Source organism: Hetaerina americana, unplaced genomic scaffold (assembly GCF_022747635.1).
Source record: "Hetaerina americana unplaced genomic scaffold, ioHetAmer1.1.p SCAF_2, whole genome shotgun sequence".
Taxonomy (NCBI): domain Eukaryota; kingdom Metazoa; phylum Arthropoda; class Insecta; order Odonata; family Calopterygidae; genus Hetaerina; species Hetaerina americana.
The window spans coordinates 30,327,773-30,351,567 of record NW_027286763.1 but is presented as its reverse complement, the minus strand read 5'-3'; positions in this window follow the sequence as shown (position 1 = coordinate 30,351,567).

Sequence of the window (23,795 nt, the reverse complement as noted above, 5' to 3'; positions counted from 1 at the left end):
TTTTCTTATTCCCAAAATTGTAATGATTACTCTCAAAATAAAGAACGTTAAGAGAAGGAATTGCGCAAGCTCCATAGAAACACTTTAAATATTAGGCATAGTTAAACATTATAAAGAAATTACAATGTGACAAATTATAGATAACAATGTAAAGCGTCGAGAATAGACTTATTTTCCGAAATTTGCGACGAACACTTAATGAATCGGTACTACCTTAGTTTAAAGTGTTGTTTGATCACACATTTTCCTATGGACTCATCGTTAAGTCATATACGAGTATGCATACATCCAATGCCGTTAACAAATTGACCGCTCTCGAACAGTTCTCTATGACCCTTATAGATTTCGACATTTTGATATCCACTCATCGTCAAGCAATTGATACTCGATTGAAAAGTCGGAAAATATTTTTTAACCTCCTTTGTCGAAGGTAATTGTAAGAACTTTCTGCTAGTCTCGGAAATTTTCAAGCAATTTTTGTTCGTCGCAGAAAAACGCAAAAAGTGCCAAACACTACTATTTTTCTCCTGCATAGGAAAGCTATTCAGTACAACAAGTATAGGAACATAAAAGCCATTGCGTGATAAAATAGTTTACATTTCTCGTTTATTAAATATTTATTTATAGTATAATTTATTTAAAGGACCAAATATTAATCCTGATTTTTTCACTAAATCCCAAATGTCAAAATTTTATCCCTCTTACTATTTGATAAAATGATAAACTCAATTTATTGCAATTCCTTGGCGTCAAAGAAGTAAGAGTTGGCCTTTTGAATTCCAAACTAGTAACAATGAGTTCTGGTCTCCGGTTGGGAAAAGTGCGAAGCTGTTTATGGTTGGCTGTTTGGAAATTATATCAGAATAAATCGTTATGTATGATCATATGTTTGCTGATCTTTTTACAAACTTTTAAGAGTACAGAAATTTTCCATTGTTAATCTGGACAGCTGAACCACTATTTATTGTGCTAAATAGTGATCATTAACAAAGGAAACTGGGTATCATTTTTGGGCTGTAAAATTCTTAAAATACTAGTAAATTGAATGAAGTTTAGCGTGTATTTCATCCTTTTATTTACTATTATGACAAATTGCTCGGGAATAATAATAGTTATGAATTTAGCATTGTACATATGAGATAACTTGTAGCAATAGACCTTAATTTACAAATATGAATGAATCCCTTACAGGTATTTAAAATATTGTTCAATTAACACGAACAATTGACGTGGAGCTGTGTAGAACAGATGCATATTAATAAAATGATAACAGGAGTCCCTTCCGTTGATCCTACCTTAAATTGATTCTACCTTTTGTATACAAGGCTTTGTTGGGCAAGTGCCAACCAAGATAATTAATTTTAGTGATGTAAACGGATGATCGAATAATAATTTAACGCATTTACCTACAACAGCATTCGTCTCACTTTCTGCCACAGGTTAGGAAAACTTGCAATAGGAATATAAGATAGAGGCACTTTATACCATCGCGTCATGATGAATCTTATGATAGAAGTAATGATAGAAACATTTCTCTTTTTTTATGTATCAGTGCATGAAGCTACAATTTATTTAAACCCCCTTATGACAAAATGAGATACATGTTTGCCTTAGGTAAAAAATAACAACTTTTCAGCTAGTTTCAGGGAACACTGTACAATCATGAATACGAGGGTAGGCTGAAAATTAATGCGCACATGCTTTTAGACCACAAACAAAATGATTTTCAGAAGAATTTATCGTGGCATGTGGAAAATACATTCCCTCTCAACGTGCATGCGCAGGTTTGAGGTCGTTTCATTCATCCAATGTATTTTGAGAAGCGGAAGTATGGAGACGTGTTTTAATGCTATATCAGCGTGAGTCAAACAGTATACCGTTATCGAATTTTTGACTGTTGAAAACTTGACTCCTATAAAGATTCATCGTCGTTTAAAGGCTTTTTATCGTGACGATGCTGTTGATACATCTACTATAAATCGATGAATAGTAAAATTTCGTGGTTGCGAGCCTGTAAAATCCATAATTGTTAATGGAAGCTCTTTTAACTGAGTTTTGGGATGCTCATCGAGTTTATGTGACCGATTTTCTGGAGCGAGGGGCAACGGTAAATTCTTCTCAGCGCATATATAGACTCTAAAACATCATTAACGTGGAGTTTGTCGTGTAAAAGGCAGCCCATCGCCAATAATCTTGCAACATGACAACGCTCGTCCACACACCTCGCGCGCAACTGGAGAGGCTCTGTGAAACCTGAAATTCGAACCGATTCCACCCCATCCTTATTCCACCGATCTAGCGCCTTGCGATTTTTAATTTTTTCCTAAACGCAAGAGAAATCTAAGGGGTAATCAATACATCCCGACGATGAGGTGAAAGTAGCTTTCAAGTCCTGGATTCGAGAAAAGTCGGAAGAGTTTTTCAATGACGACATGAAAAAACGTGTTATACGTTGTGGGAAATGTTTTAGCCTTGACGGTTACTGTGTTGAAAAATAAATGTATAATTTTGAATCTTAAAAATTTTACTAAAATGTGCTTTTCGCCCAATCTTGCTATTTTTTTCGCCCTCCAGAAGCATGTGTGCATAACTTTTCATCCTACCCTCGTAGAGTTCTAATACTGAAATCTTAATCTTAAGTGGCTAAAGCACTCGACCGGATATTGAGGGATCTGGGTTCGAGTCCCAGTCAAGGCGAATGATTTTTACGCTCTGAAATTGTTGCATTAAAATGCACATTAGCGGATGACTCCGTTAAAAGTTACTGTTGCGGCATCTCCCGCAGTTTCTTTGAAACTGAAATCTATGTAAATACGATTATTAGTACTTTATATTGCAATGTTTTTTTAAAATAATGACCGCTGTAACTAAAGGGGAAATATTCATATTGTGTAACATCCCGGTTAAGGTGAATGATGTTTGCACCCCGGAATTTGTTGCATTGTAATGCAAATTAGCGGATGACTCCGTCAAAAAGTTACTGCCGCGGCATCTCTCGCAGTTTATCGTAAGTTATGTGGTATGGTAATATTTTTTTTGTGGAGAACAATTGCGTTAGGTAAAGAAGCTATCGCAAGGCGGAGATAATTGGCGACAGGGACGTTGAGTAGGTATTTTAAGAAATTGATGGGTAAAAATTTATATTATTCGTGGCTTTGTGCAGTGCAAAAACATGGTCGTTGAAGGCGTATATTGGTGGATTTTGATGTGTGGGTGTGAAGAAAGATTGAAAAAGTAAAATAAACAAAAAATTAAACAGACAGAAAGGAAGATGTGAGACGAATTACTGAGCATGGAGGAGGAGAGAGGATTGTTGGAAAAATCTGTCGGATAGAGGAAAGGCGGATGCAGAGCATTTCAATTAGAAGTGGAGGGTGGAAGACTGTGATACATGTGGAGAAGGTTAGATGGGTGAGTTAGAGGGGGGGGGAATGATAGCCTGTTTGGAAGGAATAAAAAGAGTTAGATAGTATTCGGATCGAAGTGTTTAAGGCACTGAAACCGTACATCATAGACTGCCAATGAAATAATTGAGCGCAACTTGACTTCATTTCTAAAACTTTTGACTATCCCTTGTATCTTTTACTACCCATTTGGTTCATTGCCAATAAATTGGATAAGAAACAACAAAATATGATAGAACATTTTAGAATCGGATAATTATAGCCTGGAACATTTTATGGAAAGGGAAATTGTTAAAACACAAGCATTTTTCCATTAGAAAATACCTTTAAATTTAAAAGTACTTATGGAATGTGGAGGTTTTTTTTACAAAGCTGTAAGTAATTTATTTAATTGTAGCTATATTACGGAAAAGTTTGCTTTGCATTTGCTTTTTTCTTTCACTGTCTGCACTTTTAAAACAAAAAAAAACACGAATTCCCAAAATTCTGGGATTATTAATATTAAGTTATGTTCAAATGTTAATGTTAAAGATGAATTAATCTTTTTGCTAAATTAAAAAAACCTAGACGCTTATTTCTACATATATCTAAATGACGACATTCTAATTTAATATGATTTGATTCGTATTTAATTCAAGAATGTAAAATTTCTTTTTCTCTTCAGGTAAAGAGATCATTCAACATAAGAGTATAACTGGAAAGGATATGCGAGAAAAATAACAATACCAAAGTAAAATGTTATATTTTTTATAGACGCAACTCTTAGTCTGGTAGGAAAAATTATTTTAATACTGATAAATTATTTGAAATAATGGGTCATCATAATTGTTAATTTGCGTGAAAGTTTTAGCCTGTTTTACGCGACGCTTATTTTTCCCTTTTTTGGCGCTTTTTGGGGAATTTGTGAATGAGATATTCACTCACGTCTAGAAATGTTCCTTTAGGGAGTAAATATTTGAGAGTCGATGTTTTCGAAAAATATAAGCGATTTCTCTTCGTTCACCTCTAATTACCAGCGATAAGTCTCAGCAAAATACGTAGAATGACTCCCAAGAATTTAAAAATAGCACTTTTGTGGGACCCTAAAATTTAAAATGACTCTAAAATGCTTCAATGAAGCAAAAAAAAATATCAACTCGGAGTACTTCCTGTAAAATATCTGACCAATATGCCTTTAACATCAGTAATTAAATAGGTATGAAAAATCCATTGGTCATCAGATTTCAATGAAAACGCTCTTAATTATCCTTCTAGACTATTTGGTGATAAATTGTTTCCAAATGATTATAAAATTTTATTTCAGGGAAATAAATGACCTCATTTAATGCTGCCTTCAATAATGGCGTGATGACGTCAGATTTATTGCATGTTAGTTACGCATTTAATTTGGTGGGCGTCAACTGGGCAACAATGTTCATTTGTTCAAAAATTTTCATTTTCGTTGGAGATTTGTTTTAGATGTGTGTATTTCTATTTTTTCTAAATACGTGTTTATTTATTAAATGGGGCTTCATTTCATGTAGTATACTCTTTAAATTCATTTATTTATTTAGATAAATGATTTAATGAAGCTAAATATTCGCTACTAGTATGCATTCTTTATTCAGGGACCAATTAATACATAGGGAGGATGTAAAGATTATAAAAGAATATTGGTGCTGACATTAGTCAATTTCTAGCGAGAGTAGATAATTTAACTTTGGTTTCACACCCCTTGTAATAGGCGGAGTACTTTGGTTGAATTCCATGTCCTTTTTCTGAAGGTATTTACTGTAGCATTTTCTGAGAGAAATCTGAGGCCATAAGACGAAAAGGAAAGGGGGTATAATATGCCCGTTGTAAATGGAAATGGGCATAGAAAATGTTCTAGATTAAAAAACCTTGAGTTGGCTATATTATAATTTTTTCACGAAGATGTCCGTACCCTTCTGCTTCTAGAGTTATTTGGCAAAGGAAAGGATACTCTTTTGGCACGAAGTGATTTGAAATGACCCGATCAGTAGATTAAAATTTTGCTCAGGCTTTGGCCAACATGCCCATTTGGCTGGATTTCCGGCTACATTCTCCTCTACATTATCCCCAAATCCTTCTTTCCGTCCCCTCGCCATTCTCATCACACCGCGATCAAAAGCACACACCGAGCGTGCCTCATGCCCTGGTTCACTTACTACGAAGCGCCCGTTTTCTCTTTTTTCGTTCGAGGCTGAACGCACATTGCGGCGCCGAGAGGGGAAACTTCCATCAAAATGAATGTAAAAATGCGTCGCTCGCTCACCACGCTCCCGTTTCCGAAAACCCTCAAGTGTCGCCCTCTCTCGTGCCCCGCCGTCCTCTCCCTCTCGTGCCCTTGCCTCCCGGTCGCTTACATTCTCGCCTCTCTCTCACGCTTTGCTGACCATCCTCCCATCAACATATTGCTGTGCGTTATATTAACAACACTCAATTACAAGCACGGCCTTCCTGCGATAGTTAAAGGCGGTTTGTGCGAATTATGCTTTTGTGCCATTTCAATAGAAAACGCTCTGCACCTCGTGAGAATCAGCCTTTAGTGATGAAGTAGGAGAGATTTGTAAAGTTCAACTCTCCCTTTAGAACGAGGAAGCTTTTTGGGTGTTGCTCTTGAAGTTTAAATCATTCTTCTAACACTCAGGTCATAGCTGTCAATTACCAACTAATAAAAAATGCTTCGGTTGATACAGTATATAGTATTTTGGATTGCTTCCATTTCAATGGTATTCATTGATCGATCAAAATTGTGTAAATCTTATTCAAAGTAAATGCACGAATGAAAAATGAAATTAAAATTAGGACCCCGAAAGGGTGAATAGCGGATGATACGAATTACGCTTGAATTAGTTGCAGCTTATGGTACCTAATCAGAATTTTTGATTTGTAAAAAAATTATCAGAGGCATGACGGGCATTACATTACTACGTTATCTTTACTTCAGCCTTTGCGATTATCCACTCCTTTTTCACTTGTGAATACTCCTTGCAGCATAAATTCATTGCTTGTTTATTTGATATTTTTCTGACCATGTTACATTGACTAAACAATCGTCTTAAATATATTTTTTTATGCATAAAAGAATGAGGACACGATTGCATCTAGCTTCAATATTTTTAGAAGCTTATTTTTTCATCCTCATTTACATCTGTGAGAAATATTTCACAAAAACTTAATAATCAAGGAGATTTTTGTAGTAGCTTCACATATCTGGAAAATTATAATTTTTCCTCTTCAAACGTGGTCCCTTTTGCTGACAGCTTCCACTATCATATTAGCAACTGGCCATAGATGTCCATTTAGTTTCCCTAGTGACCGTCCTTCATAGCCCGTTTTTATTTATATTTAATATTTAATCGTACTTTGTTTCTCCATAGAACCTTCTAAATTAATAGAGTGTTCGTTCTACAAACGGATTATATACCTGGGACCTATAGGAATTAGTTACCGTGATAAGTCGCCCAATATAGGATGCTTACTTCTACCTTCAATAAAATATATCTTGGATATATTCAATTATTTTTTATTGTAGTATTTGGCAAATTCATGCATTTTGTATTTGAATGAGATTTTTATTGAGAATGGATTTGAATTCAATTTTTCTAAATAAATTCCATATAAATTCTTAAGTCTTTTAGCTTTACTCTTTTCTCTTATTTTGCCCAGAAATAATTAGCATTTTTATGCAAAAACAAAACAGTAATGAGGTTTTTTAATTAAGTGTGTCAAGTACTTAATTACGACCCTTATTATACAAGCTGATTATCACTTTATTTAATGGTTAAAATTATTGATATGTACGGTGATATGGTGAATTTAGGAGAAGTAAAAGTGCACTCTTGCCATATGGTAATTTAGTCTCATATGTGTTTGAAAAATAGAAATGCAGAAATGGTACTGCTTAAGAAAGACTAATCATCTGATTGAGTGATTCAGCTAAGAATACGTCTATTGGAAAATAGAACAGTGGATTTATCCATTGAAAGCGCTTCCAATCGGAAAATGGCAAATGATGGCGCTATATTTGAGGCTCTCCTTGTTGATAAAATCAGATAGAGAGAAAAAAATGGGAGGAATTATTGAGAAATACCAGTTATGGGCTAATATGAGAATAAGCAAATAATAAGCACTCGTAGCATAAGGTAAACAATGAGTGGTTTTATTTAAAGAGTACTGGTTGACTCTCGAATATGTGATGACAGGGCAGCAAATTGGATGGATGAAGTATCAAGCTCTGTGTTCTCCCTCTCTCCCCGTTAATTAGCTCTTGACAGTGGTGGATATAAAATGGGCAATATATATGTGTGTATGCATATATATATATATATATATATATATACATTTATTTATTTATTCACTTTAGATGGAATGATATCTTTTAAATGGAATGCTCTTCGGCGACGCACACATATATAAAAACACAGATGTGGATATATTTAATTCTCTCATTGAGTGTTAAAATGTTGTCCCAGAAGGTTGGGCTGACTGTGACTCATTATGAATGGAATGGCATAGAATTATCCATTTAGGTTATTGGTAGGATTATTTTATCATTGTTTTTGATAGATCAATTTATAAAATTATAATTTTGCCTCTAATTTAATTTTATATGCTTCCCTAATTTTTTATTTCGTGTCGTCACACTCCTATTATTTCTGACTCCATGTAGCACGGTAAAATGAAATTGCTCACTAGTTTATTTATCGCGTAGGAAATGACTTGCGGTGGATTTTTAGATAATCCATCTTGTACCAAGCGTGGGGAAAACTGATAACTGCGTGATTAAGCGGAGTCGCGATGTTGTTTACATGAACAATATCTATATGATCAGGAAAGACGATGCCATCCTTGCTGATCAAACTTTTGTTAGGGATATATTTCGCTCAATATTGACTCAAAATAAGTGGCGAAGGCACTCTCCCAAATTTACTCGTATTTCTCTCAAATATGTATGCACGAAGTCTTGTAAAGTCAACCTATGATCCACTTCAAATAATCACCATCTCTAGGAACTACATAAATTAACTTCCATTTTGACAAGGTAATTAGATAAAACCGTTTTTAATATGATATTTTAGATCTTTCGCTTATGAATTAGACTTAACGTTGGTGATTTGTGTCTTGTAACTCGATAGGAAGGCGATATACAATAATCTTTTCCGTTGTGAATGACATGATGGAATGCATTAGAAGTAATGGCTGAAAGTTTATTAGCAGGAAAGTGAAATTTTGATCTTTGGTTGAAGAGCTCTCGAAATACACCAGAACATGGCTTTGACATTATGAGAAACTGGATACGCTTAGCAAAAAGGTCATTTCAAATGTTTTTCGGGAAAGACACTTAAGATGGCATAGGTAGTCCACCATTTGCTGCATTATGTAAATCCACTCCCGAATCCATGCTATCCATTTTGGATTCTTTGCCATCTATATCATTAATTGTGTCGTTTGTCCCGCACGCCTCGTGAGAGTCGATTTATTTTTTGTTCCCATTTTTACTTTCAACCGAGCGATTCTGGAAATCGCTTCCGTTTGCGCGACTGCACTTTAGTTTCCCTTCTTGACCTCCTTGCCTACTTCTCCTTTTCTCCCTCGATGACTCGGGGTCGCCGATTCTCTCCTCGCCTCCCCCTATCGCCCACCTTCCCCCTATCGCCCACCCCATCAACCCCAGTTGCTTCCGTCACCACCCACGTCTCGCCGATAGCTCGTCGATTTGCACCCGCCTCCCGATCAGTATTCCTCCCGCATGCACATTCAGGGAATGGTATTAATGATCAAATTCGCATAACCGCCGCTCTTCTTACGGGGAAGTTCTTATTCCATTCAAATTTGCTCCGTGTATCTCCCCTCCCATCGTCTTCTACGCTCAAGACTCTTCCCTGAAAGCCGAAGGAACGGCCGGCCCACCGGGCAACGCCTTATCACTGGGGCGCCCGGTCGCTGGAGTCCATGACGTTCACTACAGCGCCACATCTCGTCCCGTGATTCCGCCATTTTCAGTGGATCTCATCTTTAATATTTTATATCTAGCATGGAGAAATAGAATGGAAAAAGGTATAAACCATCATTTGATTATATTGAGTTCGCGGTCAAGCTCCGTACTCAAGCAATGGATTCATTTATACTTTTTGTTTACCTGAAACTGGTAAATTACTGGTCTGATACTTCGTTACCTGAAAAGATTTTGATGCATGGTTATTCAGGGAAATGTATATAGGTATTCTTGTCTAATATTATTACATATGTTCGATATGCTTAAAAATATGTCACAAAAATTTTCAGCAAAAGCATATAAGCAAAAAAAGAGGACGACTAAAGTATTACATTCGAAATCCTTTTTAAATGTTAAACAATTGATTCATTTCGTTGTGAAATGATAGTAATCGAAGTTAATTTGATTGGTGAGAATAGAAATCACCAACCTCTTATCCCTATGGCGTTTGACATTCACACATCAGGGTAGGATGGATTGTTTTTTTCCGTCCGTGGTTTCCTAGAATGATCTGGTACCTGAAATATCACACAGCTTGAGGGAAGATGAGGGGAAATTAACCATTATTAAATCCTTGTCCTCTGTTAAATAGTCCAACCCCTGGATTTACTGGGATCTGCTTTGTCTATCTTTATTTTCTCCGACCAGCCTTAGCTTTTTACACTGTAGTCAAATTCTTTGAAAATACTCCAGGTGAAAGCAGAGAAGTTGGTACCATGAAGTATCGAACTCCCTCTCATCTATGTCAGTGATCTTTATTTCTATACCCTTGTCTCTCCTCTCCATTCTTTCACCGGCTTTTTCTTTTCATCAGCCGAATGTAATATTCATTCTCTATTTTGCATTCTTTATTCTTTCTACATAATTGGTTTCATGACCTAGTTTCCAAGTTCTCTTCCTCTGCGATACTCCCCGTTTAATTTCATCTTTACAAGTCATCGTGGCACATTATTTGTTTATGCAATTGTTCACTTCTTATTTTAAATTTTTTAATTCTATTATTCCGTTCTCCTAGTCCGGTTGAAACATATTTCTTAGCTATTTTATCACATAAATCAAAATCTTATACGTGTATATTTTATTCTCTCATTTTTAAAAATCTCATTCTCGACTTTTAAACTCGTGAAATCCCGTTCAGAAGGCTTATCTTCCGATGTTGTTTTAACATTGCTCTTCTGACTGTTTTGTTTGTTTTTGCTTACGTCCTCTGATACTGATTCTGGTTCACATATCAAAACTCTTTTACTTCTGAAATTTGATTGCAGAGCCCTGTATATGCTGTACTTAATCATATTCGCCTCTTGAGGATTATTCTGTTTGTATTTTTTCTGCTTATTGTTGGGTCCCTTGTTATTAAATATGATATTTAGATCTTAATACAATAGTTGAAGTATTTGATTGGGTTGACTTAATAGCCGGTGTTTCACTGCTACACATATTATTATTTTTCACCTAGGAAGTATAGATCATTTGAGCGAAAATCGTCTAATTCATATCATTATTTTTAAAATAAAAACATTTTTTTTTGCAAAAAAATCATTTACGTAGCAACTTCAAATGAATAAATATATGCATATATTTTCTTTCACATGGAAATAGAATGAGGAATAGCGATTGGGACACAAAAAAACAAATACTGGAGAGGTGGAGAAGGCGGAATCGAGCAGATCACAAGTGCAAGAATATTTACTTGACCGGGACTTGAACCACGGATCTTTCGACTTCCCGGGCTTGATTCTCTGACTACTTGAGCTATCGAAGAAACATAATTTACACTGAAATCTGCGAGGGGTTAATGCAATCATGGAAAATTTATCAATATTTACATATATATTGACCCTTATATCTTTAATAGCCTTCGGCATCATTAATAATTAAGGCCTGTTTCTCTGCATAGCACAGATTTCTGTAGCTTTATAAGCCCGTCAGGCTTATTATATAATCTCTAATGGGACATTTCGGGTACCAATGACTTCCATATTAAGTGTTATCAAACTAATGAAGACAAAACTAGTTTATAAAGAAGTCTTGGAACTATCAGAAAATATAAGTGGTGGATTTAATAATATGATCCTTACTTAACCATTGATTTAATTATTGCATAGTAGAGTGCATTGATACTAATTACTCTTAACGTTTTTACACCATTTCATGAGCCCCCTTAGTGGATATAATCGGTATATTTATTGTTCTATATCATTTAAGATATCCACTCACATCATATTCTACTTACCTGGCCCACATAGCAGATCTTATTAATCATTCAAACTACCCTTTTTTTAAGGCATATTTATTTATGATAGTGTATTTCCCATCTACTGATATAAAAATACCTGTTTGTTGATACTCATAGGCATAAGTAGTAATGTGTAATTTTTAAAGCGGTAAAAATTGTAATTTGCCAGGAATCTATATTTTTAAGTTGAAAGTATAAAAGATTAATTTCTCTCCGATTGAAACAATCCCCTCACTACTATCACGCCTCCACAATATTCTGGCAAGAGCTAATGTGTGGTATTAAAATTCCCGTTTCTGCCTAATGGAATTACTGTATTTCAAAATAATTACTATAGCAATATCATTATCTGCTAAACATCTTCTCTTTATCCACAGTTAAGCAATGAAATTATCTTTTAGAATGTTCATAAATAATTACTTCACTAAATCTGACCAAATATTACAAATCTATGGAACACTCATTCTACATTTGAGTGGGTTACTGGAATAGTAAATACGTCAATTTTCTATGAATCAAAAGTTATTTGATTCGCGATTAGTTTTGGACAACGTCATGAATTAAATGACTTCTACTCACCCAAATGACGTAGCCTAAGTTTTTATCATGACTCTTCATCTGCCTTGCGTTATTCGATTACAATTTCAGCTTCATTTTCATATTTGTTTTAAAGTATGAAGTGATCTATATCTAAAAAGCAATCAATAGCTATAATATGTTTATCAATCGCCTTGAGAGAAATTTTTAGATTTTGTATTTACCGTTCGAATACACGTACAATGTATTGCGAATAAAATTTTTCCCTTAATTTCTGATGCACACCATTTTCCTCGATTATGAAGATATTGGTTGTGTATTAGCGTAGTAAATAGGTTTATTTTTATCCAGAACTTTCAAGCAGTTGTTCAAAAAACGTATATGCTCTCATTAATCCTAATTTCATTTTATATTCAGTTTCATCAATAGTACTTCCATTTGATTCCATGAGTTATGGGGATAGTATTATTTAAATATTTTTATTCAGGTTACATATTAGGATTATCCATAAATAATTTAAGTGTCAAGTCTTAAGCGAAATTTAGGTTTGTAAATATTATGCATTTGTATGCACATGCGCAATAATAAAAACTAAGATGCAAATGAATTGAAATATTATCATTATTTTCTCCCAAAACAGAATGAAGGGATATCCATGTATGTACAAAGATAAACGCTGGAAGTCCTAGTTTTTCGTATTGCTTCCAAATGTTTTTCAATCATTTCTTACTACGTGTATTAAGGTTCAAAGAACCTAAGGTGAAATGAATTCTCTTGAACTCTCATTAATTTTCTGAACGCTTCTGCTGGCCCACGTTCAACTTGTGCTCCACTATTCTGCACTTGACCTGCTATAATTTCACTAAGAGCCGAACCACCATAGTTTACAGCGCTCATTTGCCTGATAGGGGTCTCAGACCCGCGATCAATATGTGAATAGACATGTGTGTTAATTATTAAGGTATTCGTAAATTATAATTACTCAAGTTTTTTTATTTTCGCATTGTGATTTGAGAAAGATATTTCTGATTTCCTCCCATCTTAATTCTCCACTGATCATTCCTTATCCATCCAAGAAGCGCCGGATTCTCCCTCTTAAAGTACGAAAGAGAGAAATTTTTGGATTCAAGGTCATGAATTTGCGACTCTCGCTTGAAGACATAGGTGGGGGAGGGCTTGACCACACGGCTTAAGGGAAGAGAGAAAGAGAGACAGACAATCGAGAGTAGGCGAGGGAGTGACGGAAGCGGGTTAGTGGGCCGATCTCCCCGCGAGACAGACGCACTCTCCCTTCCCTTTTCCCCCTTGTCCCCTGCCCGCCCTTTTCGAGAGCAGCTTCCTCCACAGGGGGCAGCCACGCCGACGCGAGCGATGTTTCGCCGGAGAATCAAATTATCGTCCAGTGGAAGGGAGGAGAGGAGAAAAATGGCTTGGGAGTGTAATTTGTGGAACAAGGGATGATGGGGCTAAAAATGAATAAAGAGCGGCAGCGAAGCGTCCAAAATCCGCAAGAGACGCTCAGTTCCCCACTGTCCAATGATTACAGTGGCTTCCTCAAGATAACCGTTGCTCATGCTTTATAGTCATCGAAACGGGGTTTACGAACTATAAACCATGCCTTTGACCACTGTAATCATCAATGTTTACAGGTAACTAATTTTGCTCCCTGTAATCTTTGTTACTTCTTAAAATGATTGAAGGAGGGTTAATTCATCCTGAGATTATGATTAGGGCTAGGTTATTGCAGTTAAAATGGACTTGGCTTTTTGTAGTGATATTATTAATTTTTTGCGTTTTATTTTATTTCCCTGATGATTTATGCGATTGTAGTATCCATGCGGTATTTCATCGAATATGCACTAATTCTTCTTGTTCGAAGAGTGCAATTTCGCAAGTCATTCTGAAGTTTCGTGAATATATTTTGAATGAATAAGTGATTGTAGCACTTTTCCACTTGATAAAATTATTTTACACCAATAAAATAAATTTTATCAAGTGGTTAAGTGCTACAATCAGTTATTCATTATGTTTGATTTCAACCGCATCACGCTTGAAGCTACTCAATGTGTTTTGAATATTGCATCATATACGTTTTTTGTTTAACTGCATGGTTAATTGGTGATTTTACTGTGGATAACTAAGAACATAGACCTGATTAGGTATCCTTTAATTTCGCGTTTTTTTCCGGATTTCATAAGGCAATTTTTCCTTTTGCTGAGTTTGAACACGGGGATTTCGCGATACTATGACCTGGGCCAGTAGTTCGTGGCAACCCCAGGAATTGGAATTGTTTAATGTTGTCTCGTAGCCTGAAAGGGAAAGGACAAGCATAGAAGCTTTGTGTATTCAATTTCGTTGACAGTGAAATCAGTTACGTGCGTGGATGATCAAGATCATCGCCCATTCTTTTCGCGGCACCCACTGAATCTAAAGTAAAAAAGTAACTAAAAATTGATATAACATTGAGTTACATAAGTTAAGTTAATATGTTACATGACTAAGTAATAAACTTATTTTTCAGTTGTATTTTATGTGTTACGTATTGTAAATACCTTTAATATGATTTCGGATATGATTATTGAACTCCACGTGAAACATCAAAGAATGTGAATCAGTTCAGAAGTTCATTCACAGATTACATGACAAACGAGTTTTAACGAAATATTATACTGCATATTTTAATGAAAATTCTTATTTATGGAGGAGACACATAACTTGAAAATAATTTGGTTACAATAACTTACTCCTTTCCTCAATTATTTATGATTTACCCGCCAATATTTCTATACTTAAAGCAACGTAAAAATTAAAAGAAACCTCCAAATTTACAGCCCTATAATATTCAATAACGGTGTTCAATATACCCATAGTTTTCTCCTTAAGCTGAGAAGTTGATTGCATTAAGAAGCCAAGAGAACTGTGCTATTCAACCGTGACTTAGGAAGTAAGTATAAGTATACTGATTAAAATTTTGCAAGGCACAGACTAATACTTTTAGAGTGTCCTAGGTAGGCTGGGATTACGGACGCCTTCAGTGGAATGCTCTTTGTGCCACTAATGCTTAACTCGGCCATCACCCAACGCCGCTCCCACTGGCATCGTGATCACAACGGGAACATCCTGGAGTATATGCAGCCCACATTTCGTGATGACCCGTTGCGCCAACAGTAGCATACCGGGCTTCTCTTGAACTACTTGATCATGTGAACTACACACAATGGCGGAATTTTGACGCGAACGACTTGATTCAAGTTCATAAGTAATATGCATAGTTTTCAAGGGGACTGTGACCAACTGACCATTTATTGAAATTTAAACATTTTTATTTTCATTGGCAACTATTCTCCAATTATCAAAATTACAGTAGTATTATTATTATAAAAACATCCACTGTTAGTTAAAAAAATAGCAATATTTTTTTCCTAGAAAAATAAAAATGTATTCAGTCATTATATTTTGAAAAATCACGACAATTACTTGCGCGAGTTTATATTGTCGCTATTTCATTTGCGGTAGGCATAAGAATACCTTTATACCAAAGTTAACCTCGAAAATTAGATAAATAAATATATATCACCTATCTCTTCAACCAATATAAAATAAAGGCACCAATTCGCGTTAGCATCAATAATGGTATATATTTCGACATTAAGAAATCCATACCGGTAAATCCTCGATGATGGATTTTTTTCTGCGTCCGTTGATAGAATTAAGTGGATCAGTCACAATAATCATTTTCTATGTTAAACTCAATTTAGCAATTTTTAGAAAAAACATGGTGAATAAAGTTTTTACAATGAAGCTGTTTTGTTTTAATTTCCAACCCATACAACGTTTAGTTGTATTTTTACCCTATCAAATATGAATAACCGTAGCAATATGGAATGTATAGTGAAAAATATCGTAAACTAAAATTATGCTTACACTATTTAAAACATTCTTAAGAAACTCAATGGTTAAAAGAGGTAAACTTAGCAAAATAAAATTATTTTTTCCGCGCTTTCTCCTCACCTCCTCCATCATATGACGTTCCTTCTTATCTCACCTTCTTCTCTCTTCCATCATGTAATATCCCTGGGATTGGAGAACTGTGTTCCAAAAATGCAGCCATTTTGATCCTATATATACTCATGTGTATCCTTCGAACCATATTGAACCCCTCTGGAAATGATGTTAATGAATATTGCGTGAAAGTCAGAAAATGACCATTTTTATAAGTTTGTCATTATGACTTGAGTATCTGATTTAGTATATAGTTGTATCAATATTATATATTTTGAATGCATATTTCTATTGAAATGCCTTAGTATATTGATTTTAATGCGTGGACAATGAAGGTTTATGCCCTATCTGGCTGATAACAAACATCACTGTGGTCGACAATTTTATTGCAGAAGATTAAATTTCTTAGAGATGTATTTAGCAAAAATGGTTCACGAATGCCATTTTACATTTTTTCAATGATTTCCAGGTATTAGGTGCAGTCTTTGAATAATATGACCATAAGATGCAGAGATGATGAATGTTGAAAAGAACGTAGCATTAATTACAAGACATTAGAGCACCTGATGTTTTATATAACCATTAACACAATTATCAACGCAAAGGGTAGAGATCACCCTATATTAAAGCTAATGACAAGTGAAAATCTCACATCAGGTTAGGGGGTACAGATGCTTTCCCGGTGCCGCATATGGTTTACCATGAAGTTCTGAAACCCAAAAAATCATACAGCTCGGTTGAAGCTACCCGAGAGGCGGGGAAACAACCCCAGGTCACCCGTCGGTAATCCAACGCTTTACCATTGAACTACCCTGAGCTCGTCATTTGATGAAAGTCCGATATTTTCATTAATAAATACGCTCAAATTATTTGGTGCCCACTAGTTTTTTGTCATTTCAAACTTTCCTCAGTTACACACATGTATCATTCTACTATATTAACCAATATTATTTTATTTATTTCCTACTATCTTACAAACCATATTTCACGAATTCTTGATAAAAACGTATGCATAATTCATAGCTTTTTCAACGCTACTACTTTCCAATCAATGAATTATCTATCTCCAATTTTGGAAATGAGGAGTGATTAATATGATGCTAGGATTTGGTGTGGTTAACGATACATGCATAAATAGCATACCTACGTAGTTCTGTCTCAGAGGGACCTTCCGGGAATGACGTTTCAAAAACTGTAATACGTTTTTGCTTTAATATCCTATGTGATAAATAAATTAAAATTGTCTCTCCCGTTATTTTAATTAGTTTGCCCCTCTAGGTATGAAAGGCGGTAGAAGTAAACACTTTTAGTACGCGGTGGAAAACTTCATTATTTTATTTGCCTCATTTTGGAGTTTCTGGCCTTATTTTTATCATAATTTAACCTGAAGTGTTATGAAACCTTAAAAAATAATTCACAAGTGTAAACTATGTACTTATTTTTTTACATCATCGTCATAATCCTTCAATGGTTGACTTTTTAACCTTCCATTTTACTGGAGTATGAACGTTTAGTTGGCTAAATTATCGTCATAATCCTTTGAAGGTGGACTTTAACCTTCCATTTTACTGGAGTGTGAACCTTTAGTTGGTCAAGTCGAGATAATTTACGTATTTGAATCCTTACTTCGAGAAATCATAATAATCGTTTTCTCATGGATTCAGCTAATTATGTACCTCATTCACAAAGCTTGTCCTAATGTTTTGACGGCCACCTAATTGTCCATGTCTCCCTGATTTATATTATGTTTTTAATTTTTGAAATAAAAAAAAGTAAAAAAATTAGCATCAGAAATGGAAATCATCTTTTCATAACAGTTTTTACTTGATATTGACTGGTAGTTGATAAAATGATAACAATCTTGATTTTCAAAACATCGAAATTTTAAATACAGATTTATTGCAAAAGCCTTTTACGGGTATTTTCCGGAATAGGTTCATTCATCCTGCGTGATGGATCAATATAATACAACTATAATTTTCGACCATGTTTGAATCACTTTTCGTGAGATTCGCATGCGTGACTATGCTAGGTTTTTGAGGAATCTTAGCACAGCAAATGTTTTTGCTCTTAAGCTCTTACTAAAAGAACATAAAAACTTATTACTTCCTTAATTGCATTTTTCAGTAACGTTAATTCATTATTTGACTCTGCATACTTCTTATCATCCTTATTTCCACACAAAATAACTATTTTTCCCACCGTTCCAATCGTTTTTCCCTTAGTGTCTTCCTTCAATTTTTTATATCATTCTAATTTCTTCTCCCTAATTCACTGTTCACATTCTTCCTTTCCCTTGATTACCTATCTTTCTAATCAATTATTCTGATATTCAAGTCTTTTAACCGTTTATATCGATTACCACTCCTTTATTTCAGTTTTCCACCGTTAAATCTCCTTCTTTCAATTTTATTAAACTCTGTTTCTCAAGTATTCTGTTAAGTTTAACGTTATAGTTCATGAGCATTAAATTCCAATCCAAATCCACACCTTATCCCTGGAAACTGTTTGATTTGATCACGCTAATCTTAAATTGATGGCTAACTGAAATATAGTTCAACTGGTATTCCTCTGTATCTCCTGCTATTTTCATGTGTTACTTCGCCAACCATGACGTTTAAATCAAATGTTTGGTATAATTTACCTACTCTTCGAGCAGAACTCTATATTTTTGCTCCATGGTCATTTATTTCTCCTGAACGTTGCTGTCCTACCTCACACCCATCTCTCTCTTCGACAACCACTGCATTCCAATCCCACATCACAATGACGTATTTTCTCCTAGGCACATTCATAGTCATTTCCTCTAACTGATCGAAGACACCGCGTATAACTCTAAATGTGCCTCTGCATCCCAATCTATCATCTCTATCAAGTGCTTTTTCCAGGTGCATTCGAAACCATTCCGTCTCATTGATTCTATACTTGTACACCATGTGTGCTTATCGGTATGTTAAACTGGATTTCCATCAGAAAAACGGTTTATATATCAGTAAAAATATGTGCTCAAATAATTTTTTTTAAGATGATCATGACTTCGTGATTCTGTATTTTATAAAGCGTTATTATTACGTTAAAAGCAGTACCTAACAATAACTGTTATTTCGCTCATTGATATTTCCGCGCACATAGTATTTTGTATTGTTTGCTGACCAAATGCTGCGCGGTGTATCTCTGGAGTATTGATTTCGGGACAATAATTTTGAAGTGGTTGTAAATTTTATTGCTTGAAATCATGGTGACTGTACACCGTGGAGTCATCAGAGCATGATCATCAGTGTTTGAATGAACGGTTCTTTTCTTGTGTGATATAAAGTTATTTATCTTATGTTTTCACATTCTGACGTTCTAATGAAGATATAAATTTTATAATGTACATACATTTAATCTTGTGTTAGCCTTAATATAGACCGACGTGTTAACCTAATTTGTATATTCTTCATTTTTGTAGGTTAATTTATAAAAGCTAGTCCCTAAATATATTTTTTCATGGGTTCAGTAACGTAAATTTAAATATTGAATTTTCTTCAATATATTGGTCTAGTCTGGAAATAATTGTAAAATCTTTATTTCGAAATATTTTACTCTGCAATATTGGTAGTAGCATGTTATTGAGCGCATCAGATATGACTTTATATTAAGAAAATTCCTTCCATCCGGTTTCACCTGTGAACATTACATCATTTTAATCCCCTGCATTATATCGCCATGAAATGCTTGGATATTCACGAATTTGTTGGTCAGGTTCATATTTGTTTAAAATGCTCTATGGCTACCTTCGCACAGTTTACGAGGCAATTTCTAGGAAAGAAAAGAAGGCAGCTAAATGAGAGTGGCATGAATTTATCTATGATCAAAATGAATCGACGTGATTGTTCACGGTGTACTAGCTAAAGTCATCCTGCTTTTGAGATGGAGTAAGTTCACGTGCTTCTTACACGTATTCGCCCGCTGACCGTCTGTTGCCCTTTGCTTTCTCTTGTCCGAGGACCGCTCGTGTGGAAACAACACTGCCTTCCGGCTATTACTGATGGCAACCCTGACCCATATAATTCAGCCAATCACGACCATGGTATGGTGGAAAACAAACCTACTGTCAAAATTCAGATTGTGATACAGCAATTTGACACTGTACAAAACGCGAAAACTTCCTCCTCGGGAGTAGTCAGACAAAAAAAATAATACCACTGTTAGCAGTCCTATTAGTTTTTTATATAACTTATATTATCGTATTTTTTCTTTATAAAAGAGTAAGGTAAATCTTTTAAGCTGAGGCTGATATTTTCTACACCCTATCCGCACTACTATTTTCAAATATTTTTGATTTACTAGCTTTTATATGTAAACATTTCAAATTTGTATGCACTTCACCAACAAGTTCCGAAGTAACATAATATAGAATATAAAAGGATACTTGGGAAAAAGAAAATACTTAACTATTTCACAAAACATAAATCTATTTGCCACCCGTTTAGATAAAGATTATCATAATCTGGCCTGATGATGATTCTAAGTATCGACGCCAGTTGCAGATTAATTTATATTGTGAGAAATAGAGATGTATTTTGTTTCCCAAGCACCACGCAAAAGTTCACAAAGTATCACCATCCTCCAATGTGTACAACAAATAAGTGGGTAAAATGTAGATATAAGCTATGAGCAAACTGACTCCAGTTTGATACACAATATATGTCCTAAATACACTTCTACTCCTCTAATCAATGCATACATCTTTTCCTTAGTATTATAAAGAACTTAATAAAAAGCAGACTACAGCTAACATTTTTATGTGTTAAATGCTAAAAAATTTGAAAGCACCCATTTGAACAAAGTAGCATACAAAAACCAAAATGAAACTAGTTAATATTCTATATTTGTTGATTAAGTCATGATAACTTCAGTAAGCGGAATTATGCATGGGGATATTAAACATTGCGTACTTATTTATTGCAAAGCATTTTTTTTCTTTTGTCTTCCATTAATGTTTCGTTTGGATCGTAAAATATTTTTTGGTTTCATTTTTCATCATGTTAAAATAAAGAATCTACATATTTCTATAATTTCTAATGAAAATATACACTTTAAAAATACGTTATTACTATGCTTTAAGTATCGAAAGAACTTAGTTTGATGCGTCTATAATATTTGTAGATTATTACTAATTAGAGACAGTTTCAATGTAATGATAGCTAAATAAAATGGCTTCCATTAAAATAAGTACCGCCGTTGGCTTTTCCCCTTTTTCAAAATTACCTCAACTCTGACCAACCTAAGGGATTCTTTTACGGGCGAGGAAGGCATTTTGATGTGCACTGCTGTTAAATGCTTATTCCTAAGCACCGCAAAAACGTTGTTAATGTTAACATGAACAGCAAAACAGGAATTGAATATCATGAACAGATTTCCCGGGTCAAATTTGATACAACTCATTTGCTACTCCATGTACTATTAGACTACAATATCGAGGTAAGTTAAGCTACTTGGAATTGCTAAAAACGTGCTTCTTCCCGCCTTGCTGTAGTTTTATTGTAAACAGTCAAACAATTTTGTAAAGAGTTGTATTCATTTACCACTTTCGGAATTAGAACAACGCTTATGTTAAACACCACCATTTATCGATTATTAAGGTATGTCATTGGTTAATTACAGTATGTGGAGGAACATCCACGCACAGATATTCTCTTCGCTCAAGGAACTTTTAACTATCTTATTTTCCTCAAAACGAGTAGCTTTAGTCTCTTGACATAAACTGAAACCTTGGTAAGAAGTCATTTCGTCCATATTCTCCTCGCGAATTGTATCACCGCTTATCAGGATGACAAATATGACATCAAAGAGCATGTTTTCTGAGGACTTTATTGTGATTTATAAAAAAATAGGAAGCCCATTTAAATGACTCATTATTGAATTCTTTATGTGTTATCCCAACGCTATTTCATGCCATGAATTTTACATTAATGCCATGCATGTTGTCGGAAATGTCAGTAAAATTCAGTTTTAATTAATTCCCAAGATAAATGTAATTTCCTTATTCTTCCTTTATTCCATTTCAGATTGTTAATCTCTATGTGAATTTCACACGCCGTCGGGCTTTGTATTGGATGAACTTTACCATCACTTACCAAACCAACCTTCGGGTTGATTAATGTGTTTATTGTTTTTATCAATACATCGAATCTTTATATCAAGCTCTTACATTCGTCTAAAACGAAATTCACCGAATTAAATCGGTATTGTCCTACAAAATCAGGGCACCTAGATGAGTGCGTGAAGGCACCCATAGTGAGTGAATGCACCCTTGAAAACTTAGAAGATAGGCTCAAATCACTCAATTATAATAACGGCTGATATAAAATATATAAAAACGAAAAACATATGCAGTGCTCACCACAATACGTTAACCTTGACTATCATATCAGGGAACATTTAATCCCGAATCCCACAAAAACATTTGGACGCATTAATTTGAAATCAGATATTTATTTTTTCGGGTGTTTTGAGGAAGTATATTAAATATACGCTCTCTTTGCTGAATATTCTCGTATAAATGAGCGCCCACACAACGGTATCCAACGCCAAAAGACAGTATCCATCTCTGCATATAATCTCTTAAAAATGCTTAAGTCCAGAATTTTCGTAAGAGTTTCAGATTTGGTGTTTATCTTGATTATACTAGATCTAGGCATAAACCGTTAAGGCCAAAATTAATTATCGCTGAAGTATAAAGATATGGAAAGCGATTTGTTGCTGGCAACGATGCGTTCCAGAGAATTCGTCTCCTGCAGTAGTGCATCTAAAGATTAAATCGGTAAATATTAACATAGGTAATGCTAATATAAGCTAATCTACTTTGATGAGTGACAGTCTAAAAAAGGGAACTATGTAGAACCTTCCACTTCCATATGCGTTTAGATTATGCTTAATAATTTAACATTTTTAGTGACCAGAGTTCATGAAATTTTAGTTAAATAAAACATATATTCAGAAATTTAAATGCTTATCTATTCCAGAAGTATCCTTAGGACTTACATTGAATTAATTAAAATTTAGTTAAATGGTGCCTTTTCTTGTGGTGTCACGCAAAGGGCAGCATTTAATTTCTAGATCTCATTGCGATAAAAAAGGCTCGGAATAATTTGACAATATGATCAGTTAATGCAAGCCTTTTTTGAATGAATCATAAATAATAAGCTTATTATACACTTTCTAAACAGATTTTGACTGCTTTGTAATGCACTTAATTGCAACCTAGATTTACATATATTTGTCTCCACTTTTTTTTAATCAAGGGTGGCTTCATCAGAGAATCATGCCTAAACTTCACCTAAAGGATGCGTCTATCATTGCTAATTTTAAATTAAAGTTTATTTACACAGGGTTAAAACTGAATAAGTTGCACGATATTTCTTTTCACAATCAGCTATTTACTAATTGCTTATTTATGTGTTCAAAAGTTATAAAAAAAGGAATTCCTCCACATTTTTAAGACTTATTTTCTGCAATTAGCTTATATACCTCCTAAGGCTTAAGGGCATCTAGTTGCGTCTTATAAAGACCGCAAACACGATATACTATTTATTTATTGGGTATAATTTAGCGAAGGAAATGCATTAAA